This window comes from Miscanthus floridulus, chromosome 11 (genome assembly GCF_019320115.1).
Source record: "Miscanthus floridulus cultivar M001 chromosome 11, ASM1932011v1, whole genome shotgun sequence".
Lineage (NCBI taxonomy): Eukaryota > Viridiplantae > Streptophyta > Magnoliopsida > Poales > Poaceae > Miscanthus > Miscanthus floridulus.
The window spans coordinates 92,214,073-92,227,074 of record NC_089590.1 but is presented as its reverse complement, the minus strand read 5'-3'; the positions used below and the strand labels follow the sequence as shown (position 1 = coordinate 92,227,074).

The 13,002-nt window shown below is 47.0% G+C and overlaps 1 protein-coding gene across 8 annotated transcripts in view; it reads left to right on the top strand.

Annotated features, from left to right (window-relative positions):
* The window catches only part of LOC136493936 (pentatricopeptide repeat-containing protein At4g17616-like), a 28,714-nt gene extending 22,687 nt beyond the window's left edge, over window positions 1–6,027 (top strand). For 5 of the 8 annotated variants that reach the window (XM_066490064.1, XM_066490060.1, XM_066490062.1 and 2 more), the window contains one exon: window positions 5,886–6,027. The gene's annotated coding sequence lies outside the window, so the exon portion shown is untranslated. The remainder of the gene's footprint in view (window positions 1–5,885) is intronic. The other 3 variants (XM_066490063.1, XM_066490061.1, XM_066490058.1) reach the window with 1 other exon arrangement.
* Window positions 6,028–13,002: the final 6,975 nt, after the last annotated feature.

Below are 13,002 nucleotides of genomic sequence, written 5' to 3'. Positions count from 1 at the left end.
GGGTTGAAGTAGGAGACCGTGGGTACTTCAGGCCTGATTTCATAAAGGAGGCTCGAGAGAAAGTAAATATAATTCGTGAACACTTGAAGTCAGCTCAGAGTCGACAGAAGGCTTACGCAGACAAGCGAAGAAGGCCTTTAGAATTTGCAGCTGGAGATTATGTGTATCTCAAGGTATCTCCTATGAGAGGGGTACATCGGTTTGGTGTTCATGGCAAGTTAGCCCCTCGGTATGTGGGTCCATACAAGGTGTTGCAGCAGTGTGGTCCCGTTGCTTATCGTCTCCAACTCCCTGAAATTCTCTCGGCAGTTCACAATGTATTTCACGTCTCGCAACTGAAGAAATGCCTACGAGTTCCTGAAGAATCTGTGGAAATAGAAGGACTTCCGCTCCAACCTGATCTGTCCTATGTGGAACATCCTATAAAAATCTTGGATGAGAAGGAGAGAGTGATCAGGAACAGGGTGATAAAGTTTTACAAGGTACAATGGCAAAACCATTCAGAGGACGAAGCCACCTGGGAGCAAGAGAGCTACTTATCAAAGCATTACCCCCATCTCCTCTCTGGGTCGGATAGTTAGTTTGCGCAAATGTACTCCATACCCTTTCTCATACTAGGCACATGAAATCTCGGGTCGAGATTTTGTTTTAGGGGGGTAGATTTGTAACACCCTGGTGTTACATTGTAACGTTTTGCTGAAATAATTCGTAAGCATCTGATTTATGTGCATTGGTGTATGATAGGCTTTATAATCCATGTTTGGCTTGGAAACATTTTTACGAAACGGAAAGAAAAAGGTTATGTTTCATGTCACATAACGCGTTTATTACCTGAATCAAAATTTTGTTAACACAAAATGTTATAAACGTTTTTGGGAATGGCGATAAAAAGTTGTGGTCGGTGACGTGGAGGGCTAGCGAGTACGTCCCGGGGATCGAGTTTGGGGTTCATCGCGAAACCTTTCAGATCGACGTTCTCCGCGTAAGTCTTTGAAGTGGTCGACGAGGCCATCTTCGGCATTAGTTATAGAACAATTGACCTAGGAAGTAGAACAATGTCGCGACTGATGGTGATGGTTAGGTGTACTCCTATTCGCATCGAGAAATTAGATTAGCGTTTGGAACATGGCGTACGCAATTTCTAGCTGCTTTAAAAGTCATGCACGTCACCTGGCTGGGCTCTAGGCGCGGTCACCACCTGGTCGGCTTGCCAGCGCGCTGTGCCGCGCGGGCCTGAGCCGCTGCCGCACTCGGCTGCGCTCGCGGCGCCATTCACGCGCACGCCCCGCGTGTCCTGACCATCTGCCTCGCTGCTGCCCGCCTACGCGCTCTGCCTCGCTGCTGCTCGCCTCGCCAACCGACGCATGGCGCCCGGAACGGCATCGCTGTCCTTGCAGGTTGCCCACCGTCGTGGCCGTGCTGTTTTGTCCACTCCTTGTTTTGTCCCGGCCGTGCTGTTGTTCACCGGAACGGCATCGCCGTCCTTGCAGGTTGCCCACCGTCGTGGTCCGTGCTCGCTGCGATGTCTCGGCGCCTGTGTCTCCGCCCGGTGGTTTGCGTTCGCACGTAGGTGAGTATTGGCCCTTTATTTTAGCATGGAGAGGGCCGGGGTGGCTGACGTAGGCGTCCAGTGCCGCGCCGTCGTGCCGGTGCGTGCTCTGGATAGCCAGGGACCTCCTCGCGGTGAAGAAGAAGAAGTGGGAGGGTGCTGGTGTAAAACGGTAGACTAGCGAAACAGTACCATAGAGCTTGTAGTAAATGCTGAGTTCGTCAGGGGTGTTCGTGCATTTTTACCGCGCGCGTAGGCCTTCCCCTTCGCGGGCCGTTGGCCATCTGGGCCGCGCCTCCGCGTGGGCCGCGCGCCTGGCTGCTGTCGCACGCGGGCGGGATGACGAGTTGGATCGGGCCGCGCGTCGTGGGCCGGTCAGGGAGGTTTCGTTTTCTCAATTTCATTGTATTAGAAATTGTTTATCTATTTAGGTTATGAACTGAACTTCAATAATTAGTAGTAAATTGCATGATTGTCCAAAAATAGCGAAACAAAGTTTGTTAGGTTCGCAAAAATGTCGCCTACCTGTTAGTACAGTTGGTTCACCATTAGTGGTCAGGATGGTAGGCTCATAAGCTTGAAGTGGAAGCTTAGCGGTATATCGATCCTTAATTGCAAGATTTGTTGGGGTAAACCGACGATAGCTTTAGCTTTGAAATCGTTACCGTAGGTTCCTTAGGCATTTATATACTTGCTGTAAAAATGGTAACCATAGAACGAGTCGTTTAACGCCATAGTTATTATCCTTGCTTTATTGTAAACTAGCATTAGGAGTATGAATATCCGTAGTCATCGTATGAATGTAGGACGCGGTCATACATGTTAGTGGTACTGGTATATAGCTTAGACTTTAGTAGGAAGACCTCGCTTAGTAATGTAATAGAGGTACTTTTGCATTGAGAATTTTTGTTGCCATAGTGTAATCATTGCATCGTCATTTCATGTAGATCACGAACAGGTAGACTTCGTACCCGTCGGTGATCCGGAGTACGACGAGGTGATCGAGGAGTACGAGGAGGAGCTTTTCACACAGGAAGGAGACCAGGAGCCTGTTGGTACTGACTTTGCTGACTCGGCACCTGCCCAAGGCAAGCCCCGGTGCATAACCCCTATTTTTAAATGATCACTGAATATATTTATATGATATGCATTTACGTTACAGGCATTTTATGGAAACTACATGCATAGACATATCCACCCTGAGTCCTACTAGTGCAGGTCGAGTAGCTGCTATGCTCAGGATGTCGGTAGCGTGAGTAACCTGACGTTACTCGCAAATAGGTGATTACACTATAATACCATGATGAAATAATGGGAAGGAAAAATGGTGACCGGACAGGGATGTGGATTTGATACTGGTGGGTGTGAGGGGTTGTGTCCTGCGGCCAACAGGGCATAGCCCGGTTACACTTTTTCCCTGTCTGCGTCGATTAAGGACCGGTCGTTGCATATGACTCTAGGCAAGTCATAGACTTTTGTCCCGAGCACATACTTGGGTATGGGCGCAGGGAAGACTTGCTGCTCTCTTGTCGTGGATCCGGCTCTTTCCGGACCGACTGATGGGAAGAGGAGGTGGTGGAGGTCCTTGCGCCGCACTGAGTCCGGGATTCAGAGGCGGGGGCTTGGAGTCCAAGTTTGGACGGGGACTTGGACACCCGGGACAGGAGAGTGGTGGGTTAGTCCCGCTTGTGCCCGGGGTACAAGCGGGGCGTGTGTCTTTGGGGCACCCAGCTGGGCACATTGATTCGCGAATCGCCGGATTACCCGGTACGGCTTGTCTGCGGTTTAGCACCGTAGTAAGAACTGGAAGTGGAAAAGGAGAAGAAACAGTATCGATTGCTCAACTCTTGCTTGAAAGTAGCGCAGGTGCTTATATAGATTGACTAGATAAAAACTTAATACGGCTGATAATAATAATATGTCAATAAGGACTCACTATTAGTACTGCTTTTGGCTAAAAGAAAACCAGCAACCATAAAGCCTAGCATATTCCTTGGAGTCGGGAAAGTATTCCCACTATCGGATAAGTCTTGCGAGTACATTGTGTACTCAGGGTTATTTACCCCTGTTGCAGGTGATGCTTGAGGAGTACCTTGTGTGGAGGATTCTTCTGGTGGGCTCAGACGAAATCCTCGTTATCTTATCGCTAGATGTTATCTTTTAATATTCCGCTGTTTATCATTCCGAACTCTGTATTTGGTATTGTAATAATGTACTTTTCAGAAACTCTAATGTATGAGATGGACTTGTGTTGTAACTCGTTTTCATTATTGGATCCTTGGGGGAAAATGTGGATCTTTCGGGCTCTCCCTCGGGGTGTGTCCGACGGATACCGCTCGCGGTAGTGGCTTTCGGGGTGCTTAGTGTCTGGTGGAAGACGAGCGCCTCTGTAAGTACGCTATTTCGGGTGGTTCTGCCACAATGGCGTACTCCCAGGACGGACGATGGCTGGGTGCCATGTCGCCGATGCTAGAGTCGTCACTCCCGACGTCGTCATCCATGATGTCGAGGAAACAGGTGGGAGCATAGCTCGCCATTCCCACGAACTCAGACGTGAGAGGGGGTGGTGCCATAATCTTTTGGAGCCCCCGGGCGTACGCATCCACGGGAGACATGAGGCCATAGGGGAACCGGCCGTATGGCGGCTGCGACGGGGACAACGGTAACCCACCGGGTATTTGGCGGAAGATAGAGCGTAGTAAGTAAATAACAGCATGTATATTACTCACAGCGGGGTTTGAGCCGAGAGTTTGCTCGGAATGAAGCGCAGATGCCGCGCCGTTGAAGTCGCGTGTCCCGGAGTCGGTGGAGGACGTCCCCCCGATGGGTGCCGGGTCGCGAGTCTCCTCGCGGAGGTGGAGTACGTCGAGCCAGTCGGCGACGAAGTCCAGGCTCCCGAAGCGAAAGGCCTGGGATGGCTCGAAGACGGGTGGAACCCGCATCCCGGCTGGCGAGAGTGCGGGAAATTCCATCGAGCCGAAGCGAATCGTATCGCCCGAGCCCACCACGGCGGGGGTGGCGGAAAAATGGGCCATCCGATTACCAAAAAAGTGTTGAACGTACAGCGTCTTCCCCACGGACGACGTCAACTGTTGGTACAGAAAGTGATCAACTAGTAAATATTTGTAGTTTTGCTGTACGTTGTGATCGGAGGTGGCCTAGCACTCAATGACAGAGGATTTATACTGGTTCAGGCAACGTGCCCTACGTCCAGTTTGGGTCGGTCGGCGACTTTATTCCCGAGCCCAGGTGCTCGAAGTCTGTAGTGGGGTTACAAACGAGAAGGAGAAAGGAGGGGTGTTCAAGAGGCCCGATCGGGTCCGACCGGAAGGGTCGAGGGCGACCGGAACTCTGCTATGAGCTAGAAGTCCAAGCGTGTGCTTGAGGCGTTGTGAGCTATCGATCTAGTGAGTCTGAACTTGAAGAAGTCGACCTCCCTTGTTGGAGGGAGCGCATCCCCTTTTATAGATAAAGGGGATGGCTTTACATGTGAGAGGGAGAGAGTACGAATGTTTCTAAGCCTTGTTGCCCACGCCGACGAGGGTAGCGATGATGATAAGCTCCCACAATACTGTTGATGTCACTGTAGAATGTCAGGTGCACATGGGAGGTTGCGTTGGCTTCTTCAGGAAGGGTGGATGTCGGTACCTGCAAAATACTTTTGTTATGCGAGGAGCCCTTACCATGAGTACCAGGTATGGTGAACCCTGGCGCCCACTATTGATGCCTAGAGGCATGGGGGGCTTTTTGCCGTATGGGAGCTCAATGGCGCCCACAATACTGTAGACACAAATGTCGGCGCCTACAATACTGTTTGTGCCAGGGCGGTTGTGAAGCACTGCTCCCGCAGGCGTACAGGGTATGGTCCCGGTATCGTGGTTTGACTTTGTGCACTGCTTTCTCCGTTCGCCCCTGGTTCCTTCCGAACGGGCGTCCCCAGTCGGATGGCCCCAGTCGGCCCTGGCCGCGCCAGTTGGAGAAGAGCGGTAAACAAGCTTCCTACGGGGTCCCCGGTCGGAGACGCGGGGTCAGAGTAGGAAGCAGTGTTCTCGCGTACCCCGGTCGGAGAGACACGGGGTCGGAGTCGGAAGTCGGGCTCGGGGCAGGCCTTCCGATCGGAGAGGCCGTTCGGAGGCGGCTGGAGCCTGGAGCAAGTGCTCCGGTCGGAGAGGTGGGCCGAAGAAGTTGACGAGCGGGTGTCGCTCTTCTTGGGCCAGACCTTCCGGTCGGCTGCTGGGCCGTCCCTTTGCCCTGTTGTTTTCTAGACTCTTGGGTTGAGCCTTGGCGTGAAAGCCGATCCCCGAGGGACCCCCGGTTCATGAACCCGACAGATGAGATTATGATGGCAGGAATGGAGTTTTTTTTTAAGATAAAGAGGAATGTAGTTGGAAAAGGCCAGGATAGAAGATGAGTTCAGCTCACAATATAGATATATATATTTATGTTTTGTTTCATTAAGGGATGCAAGAAACTCAATTTGCTTGCTGCCTTATATGAGGACTAGTATGTTGCGCGCGCCATTGCGCGCGTCAACAGGCAGCTTAAGATGCAGCGCAGGATTCAACGTTGACATAAACTTTCCCAACATGAGCCCATGACGCGCACTAACACGACAAATACTCAGGCTCGTAGCACGAGCACATTGCATATGTTTATATTACATTGATAGGTCTGATAAGGGTTGTAATGGTCCATTTTAACCGCATAGGTTCGGTCTGCAGATCTTACATAACAATTCACAACAGTTGCTAGCTTTATGCATCAGGGTGCAGGCAAAGCAGTGACGGTAGTGCTGATGTAATTACACAACAGGAGCTAATGTCTGCTATATGTACATATGCTAAGCTGCCTATGCAGGCAAGGTAGTGGCAGGATTAAACAAAAGCACAGGTTCCCGTGGAGGGAAGCGCAGCCGGGATGGCTGTGTTGTATGCCCAAAAGTAGCCGTATCCAGAAACCGGGGAGCCTGAAAGACAGAGACTGCAGTATCAACAGTGGTCTCATTAAGTAACAGAGGATCAGCATGTGGCGAAGAAAAAAAAGAATCGACGCGGTTGTGAGTACCTTTTTCTTTTTTTCCAGGGGGCTGGAAGAACTCCTACGGCCAGATGTTTTGCCAGGAGGGATAGCCTCTTTAGCACTGCATCTACAGCTCATAACGATTGTAGGGATATAGCCGTAGGGCTGAATCATGGAGGCAGATGAAGCGCAAATTACCTCTTTGGGTGGTAGTCGGACGATTCCTGTGAATCAGTGTTGCGTTTGCCTTTTTCTTTGTCTGTGTCAGCAACGGCCATCGATCCTTGAGGTCTGTCCTGAGGAAGGTCAGCACATTCTTCTTCTTCCTGCAGAGCCGTCATGATAGTTAGTTCTGTAACCAGCACGATGAATCACACATAGCAGGGATGAAGTGACAATATGAGGACACGCCTCTAAGCACTTCAGGAAAATACAACACAAAGACATCAGAAGTACAGGTTGTTTAGTAATAAAGGCCACTCCATGGCAGATATAGTTATCGTAGGAGCACATAATTTCACCATGTTAAATAGTGAAGCGTAGTGTGTGGAACCCAAATGCAAAATAATTAGTGTGAGTGATAAGGGCAAAGCATGGCATGTATAATTTCAATGGAACACTGAGGAATCTCACCATTATGACTACCCCAATGGAAGGTAACCTGTAGACAGGAGGAAGTCGTCAGAGAAGGCTTTGCAGGAGCTTTTCATTGTTGGCATGGCACGATGATCCATCATGTCCATCTGTAGTGGTGAAAATCACTGCCAACTAAAATGCATAGAGCAAATAATTAGCTTCAGATTTGGATGGAACAATCCTAAGAACTAAAAATAGAATCTGTACAATCTTAAGAACTACAAATAGAATTTGTACATATGAGCGGCACTGCATCTATGAAAAGTTGAAGCGTGTAAAAATGCTGCACTGTATTTGAAGCTTAATGGGCAAGGCAACGCTGCTCCAAACGACGACGTATTCTGAATCAGAGCTCACACGCCATGCATACTAAGTTAAAGACACCCACAAATGATAAATTTCCTGGAGATCTAACAACTCGTTCGGTGTCAAAAACTAAGTCCGACTTTTGGAACTCATCAAACTTTAATTTTTCAGACCTGAAAACTTGAAGTGTTAAAGTTAATAAGGAATAGATAGTAGAAACTAAAATGAGAAGCCACAGAAGGACCCAATAGTCATTCAGATTTGATCATAACAAAAACAAATACAGGTAATACGATAATAACATTTGTCAAAAGAATTTGCAAATATGATGAAACAAAAACACACCTATTGTTCTCATTTGTAAACTGGAGCATTTTTTTTTATCAGTGGGTCCAATCTGGCTTTGTTCCCAACTGAAATCAACCATTGAATGGCGGACTTGACTAATATAAGTTGCATAGGGAAAAGAATGGGAGTGGGTATGTTAGCTGTAAAAGTGTTGCATCCTCTAGCTTAAGCTGTCCCACTACGGAAATGAACCGATGATTGTTGAAATAGTTATGACTATGAAAAAACACACGCACACATGCTATGAATTTCTATTTCTAGGAAGCAGAGAAGATAAATCAAGAAATCTTTATTAGGAGCAGCAAATTTGCGTTAGTCTCACTGAAGAACTTAAGAACACAAGTCTATGAATAGAATAAGCACGCAATGAACCAGAGAAAAAATGTGACACCTGAAAAAATATCAGAGAAGAAACATTAATTTTTTTTTGTGTGTGCTTCGTGTGCTACACAAGCTGCAACCACCCAAACCAGTGAAGCACATATATTTGGAATGGTTCTAACAAAGATGTAAGCTGATTGCCTGATGATCCAGTTTTTAATTCACAACAGCGTGATGTCAGTAGTGGTTTTATTACAGATTTAATTAATTTGGGGAACAACGAAAAAGCTTTAAAAACTGAACACTTTAAAAAATCCCCAACCAGGGATTGTATCAGTACCTGCAGTAAACAGAAGGAGCACATCTCCTCTGCATAGGTAGCACACTGTGAGCGGCGGATGCTTCTGCCCCAAACAACGACAAGGGGCCATAATGCGCGGCATGGTCAGAGGTACACAGGTCGGCCGCAATGGCTTGGAAAATGCAAATTCATAGATGGGTCCATAAATCAACTAAATCGATCAACAATAGCATTAAATTGAAGAACCAATGAGATGAGCACAGCGGTACACACCTGGTCCAAGTCATCACCCAGCGGCAGCACAGATCTGATCTGCGCCATTCTAGAAAGGCAATAGCAATATAAAGTGATGGCCATAGTGGAGCGTATTTATCATGTCTGCATTATGTTACAGTACTGTAAACCCACATGCCTATAGAGAGATGGCTATAAGAATACTCGCATAAGTAAACAGAAATATAAAGCAAGGAGCATGCACAAGCAGTGGGCATGGTCATAATAATAACCTACTCATTGGAAACCAAACCTGTGTAAACAGAACCATGAAAGACACCGCTGAGGCTCCCAAATGTTCTTCCTCTGTAATCTTCCATGCCTCTAGGGTAGTCTTCTCAAGTATCTGGAGAAAATTAGAAGTAGCATTCAGTGACATCCAATGTAAACAACATGAATATAAAAATAGGCACTAACCTGTGGCGTGTGGAGAGATTTGCAATGTTAGGGTTGCTGTAAGGGCACTACGAAGTGTGCTACAAAGCAAAGAAGGAATTAAGAGCTCAATAAATAACAGCATCCTGAAATAACAGAAGCTATAAAATGCAGTCTTCCAATCAATATTTTTCCGAGGAGCACAAAAAAAATGTGCATGAAGGAGAAAACACGGGTTAAGCACAGAAACTAAAAGTACATGGACAGCAAGAAAGATACTCATGTATTGTTCTTGTCTAAATACTGAGGTTAAGAAATCACCATGTTCAGATACTTTAATGAAATAAGCTGACATTTTAGGAAAAGCTTTATTTCGTTTTCCCCTTTATTCAGTAATGGACTACAAAAATAGCAATTGCCAATTTAAAGATTTATGGATTCAGTATCAAAGTATCCCTCAAGAGACTAACACCTTTATAGCAAGATGTTGAGAACAGGGCACGACACTCTTCATTATATCAAACACTAAGGACTGCGTCTAATTGACCATAGTGACATCCAAATTGCCTACACCAATATGAGAGAGAAAATTCCTATGTAGATTGGAAATGTTGAAGGCCAATAAAGAAGGGAAACTTATGAAGGCAATAGATGCAGAATTGGAGCCACAAACACCACAAGGAAGCTCAATCCAGCAAGTACATGTGCATATAAATTTTTCACATGAACTAAAAATGAGTCTGATAGGTAAGAGTTTTCCCTGTTGGACAAACCGATCCCCCTAAAGTTTATAGTCTATTTCAGGAATCTTGTTCATCTCAAGATGTTACTACAGTCCAAAAAAAGCAAGAAAGTATATGCAATATATTAGAAGTACGGCAATGTAATATATGCAAATGCAAGGTATGAAGACAGCCTGATAGATCATGGGTACAACAGACCTAGGAAATACTGAAGTGTTTATGCGCCAAGTCCCTAAACTGCAGCAAATGCAAAGGTTAATAAGGTACCAAGCACATAAATCTGATGCAGGCAATCACAGCATGTTATGCATCACGCACTAATATTTCTGGTCTGAACTCTCAATTTGAGGATGGCCTAAGAGCGTTCACTGGACGATCAACATGCAACTTTGTATGAACACACATGTGAGATCTTTAAGTATGAGTACGCAACAATATTCAGGTAATAGATTGATAGAAGCACTCACCTTTGAGAGAAACCATGCACAAGCAATAGTTTTCTGAAAAAGGGACCCTACAGGCTACAGCAAGGAAACAATTCAGCGTTGTTTGAAAAGCTATCCTTTGAAGATGAAGTTTCAATGTATACACCATGGTTGAACTATCATTTACTTTGATAAACGGTTTTTTCATGAACAAAACTCATACAGGTATCCCGGTGTCATGCATTGACAAACAAGCCGAGCAAAATTCAAAGTATAGAAGAATCGTTGCGCTATCATATAATTCAAGGTACAGAAATAGGGGCTGTCCAAGTTCTAATGGAGAAGCATATAATTCCAAGTATTTGTAGCATGAAGATTTCTTTTTCTTCATAGAGAAGCATATTTTGAGCACACAATCTTAATAACCAAAAAGGATGAACAATGAGCTTAGGATATGTAGGTAAACAATGAGCCGAGGAGAAAAAAAAGGATGAGTACCTCATCTATCAATGAGTTGTGCCGTGGTTGGAATCCTGCCTTCTCTCTGCAGCAGTAGACATGCACTGTTTGTCTCTACTTTAGTCGGAGCTGTGAAAGCTCAAATCATTTGAGAGAAATAGCATAGTGCATGAACAATGTAGCATGCAATAGCTCTTTATTTTCATCGATAAATCATTTAAGAAAAGAGCTCATTGATATATGGCAATATGGCACTAAAATATATAGACTGCAATCTATTTTTTCATTAATAACAACTAAGGATCCATTTCAACTGGTGTGGAAAAGTTATAAAATCTCTCAGACACCATGAGATCACTGGAAGTCATAAGGTGAGCTGATAAGAAAAATCTATGGTTATACATCTTTTATCTGTAACAAATAAAGGGGCGTACCCTCCTGCTCTGTGCGGGATCTGAGGAAGGGTGTCAGTGGCAAGCCTTACCCTCCCCTGTGCAATGCGAGGAGACCGTGATACATTATTTATTTGTAAAATACCGTAACTTTGAAGCTATATGTATTTTCATAAATGAATGTATCCAAGTTTACTCCAACAACTCAATCAATAGGTGAGAATAGATTGGGCAATCACATTATGGAATGTTTTTCACTCGCGATTGGAGAATTCTAATTTCGCACCTACATTATTAAAAAGGAAGCATACCTTGCTGCGGAGCTGCATCCCAGTGGCTTATGTCAGCTGCATGCACGCGTGTCCGTCTCCATTGCATCACGGACAGGAACGACACCACACTGGTGGACCTGTCAATGGCGCCCAATAACCTGCGCAAAGGGGAAGATAGAGGGAGAGGGGAACTGGGGGAGGAGCTGTGATACAGATGAGGAGCAGAAGAGGTTGACGAACCGGGTCCAGCCACCGAGCTGAGCCGCCGCTGTCACCAGCGAGGAAGAGGCCACAGACACCCGTAGTCGCCCGTGATGCGCGTTGCGCCATGCGAGGTCAGCGAGTAGAGGCAGCTAGGGTTTCGTCGAGCACGGGAGCACACGCGGATCGACGGAAGGAGGCAGCGTGCCGGGGGGGAGGGGCACGCCGACGGCCACCGCGGCCGAGGCCGCTCGCATCGTCGAGGAGGTGGCTTGTGCGCCCACGCCGACGGCCACCGCGGCCGAGGCCGCTCGCGTCGTCGAGGAGGTGGCTTGCGCGCCCGCGGGCGGGGGCGCCCGTCCGGGCCGCCGCTGCGGGGGGCGGGGCTGCCGCGCTGGGGGCGCCCGTGCCAGGCCGCCGCCGCAGAGGGCCGCCGCGCCGTCGCCTCGTACGCGTCGGTAGGGAGAGGGAGAGAGATCGAGCGTAGAGGAAGGAGAGGAACGGTGGAGAGGAGGAATCTAGAGAATGAGAAGCGGAAGATTGAGTATATATTTGCTTGTCTAGATTCGGACGTGGAGCCTAAGAAGCTGGAGAAGCCAACGAAAGCAAGAGAAGAGGTTCGTGAAAAGAAGCCACTCCTAGCGATCTGAACCGTTGAATCGAAGATCGAACGGCCGAGGGATTTTAAGGCGACGTGGACGGTGTCTCCTTCTTGGAGTCACCGCGGGCTTGTATAGGTTAATCTGCATGTACGTGCCGGTGATAAATATTTCTATTCGGTGCTCTGTTCATCACAAATCACAGATGTGATATAATGCAAGTATAAATGCCGGTGATAAATATTTCTATTCGGTGATATATGCGGGAGCCGGCCAAAGCGCCGCTGGTTCGCGGAGCGCCGAAGCCGTCCGCAAGCGCCCGAACTTGACCAAGGTGGCAAGAAAACGGTACAACGACCTATAAGCGTCTAGCGTTGTACGTGGGACGCTTTGGCAGCGTTCCTTGAGCAGGGCAGGAAAAAAAATCTACACAGAAACTCCCGATAGTAATATGGTGTTCCAGTACATAGTTCTTCCGTGTGCTATACTACTACCCTCGACGAGTGTAACCGGCTGCCCAGAAAGAGAGTCCTTCCGAGTGACCGCCATCCATTAAGCTCTCAGAACTCCCGATAATAACATACAACACGAGAATATGAAAATCAAACAAAAAAAACTAGATGGCAAATCGAAATTTTAGTTATGAAAACTTCAAATTCCCGATCAGTCATATTAACATAAGCGACCCTTCCAATAACTAAACGTTAAGTCAAACTATAATGACATCTAAAATAAGAAGATAAATCGTTATGAAAGCTTCGAATAGCGATCGAACACAAGGTC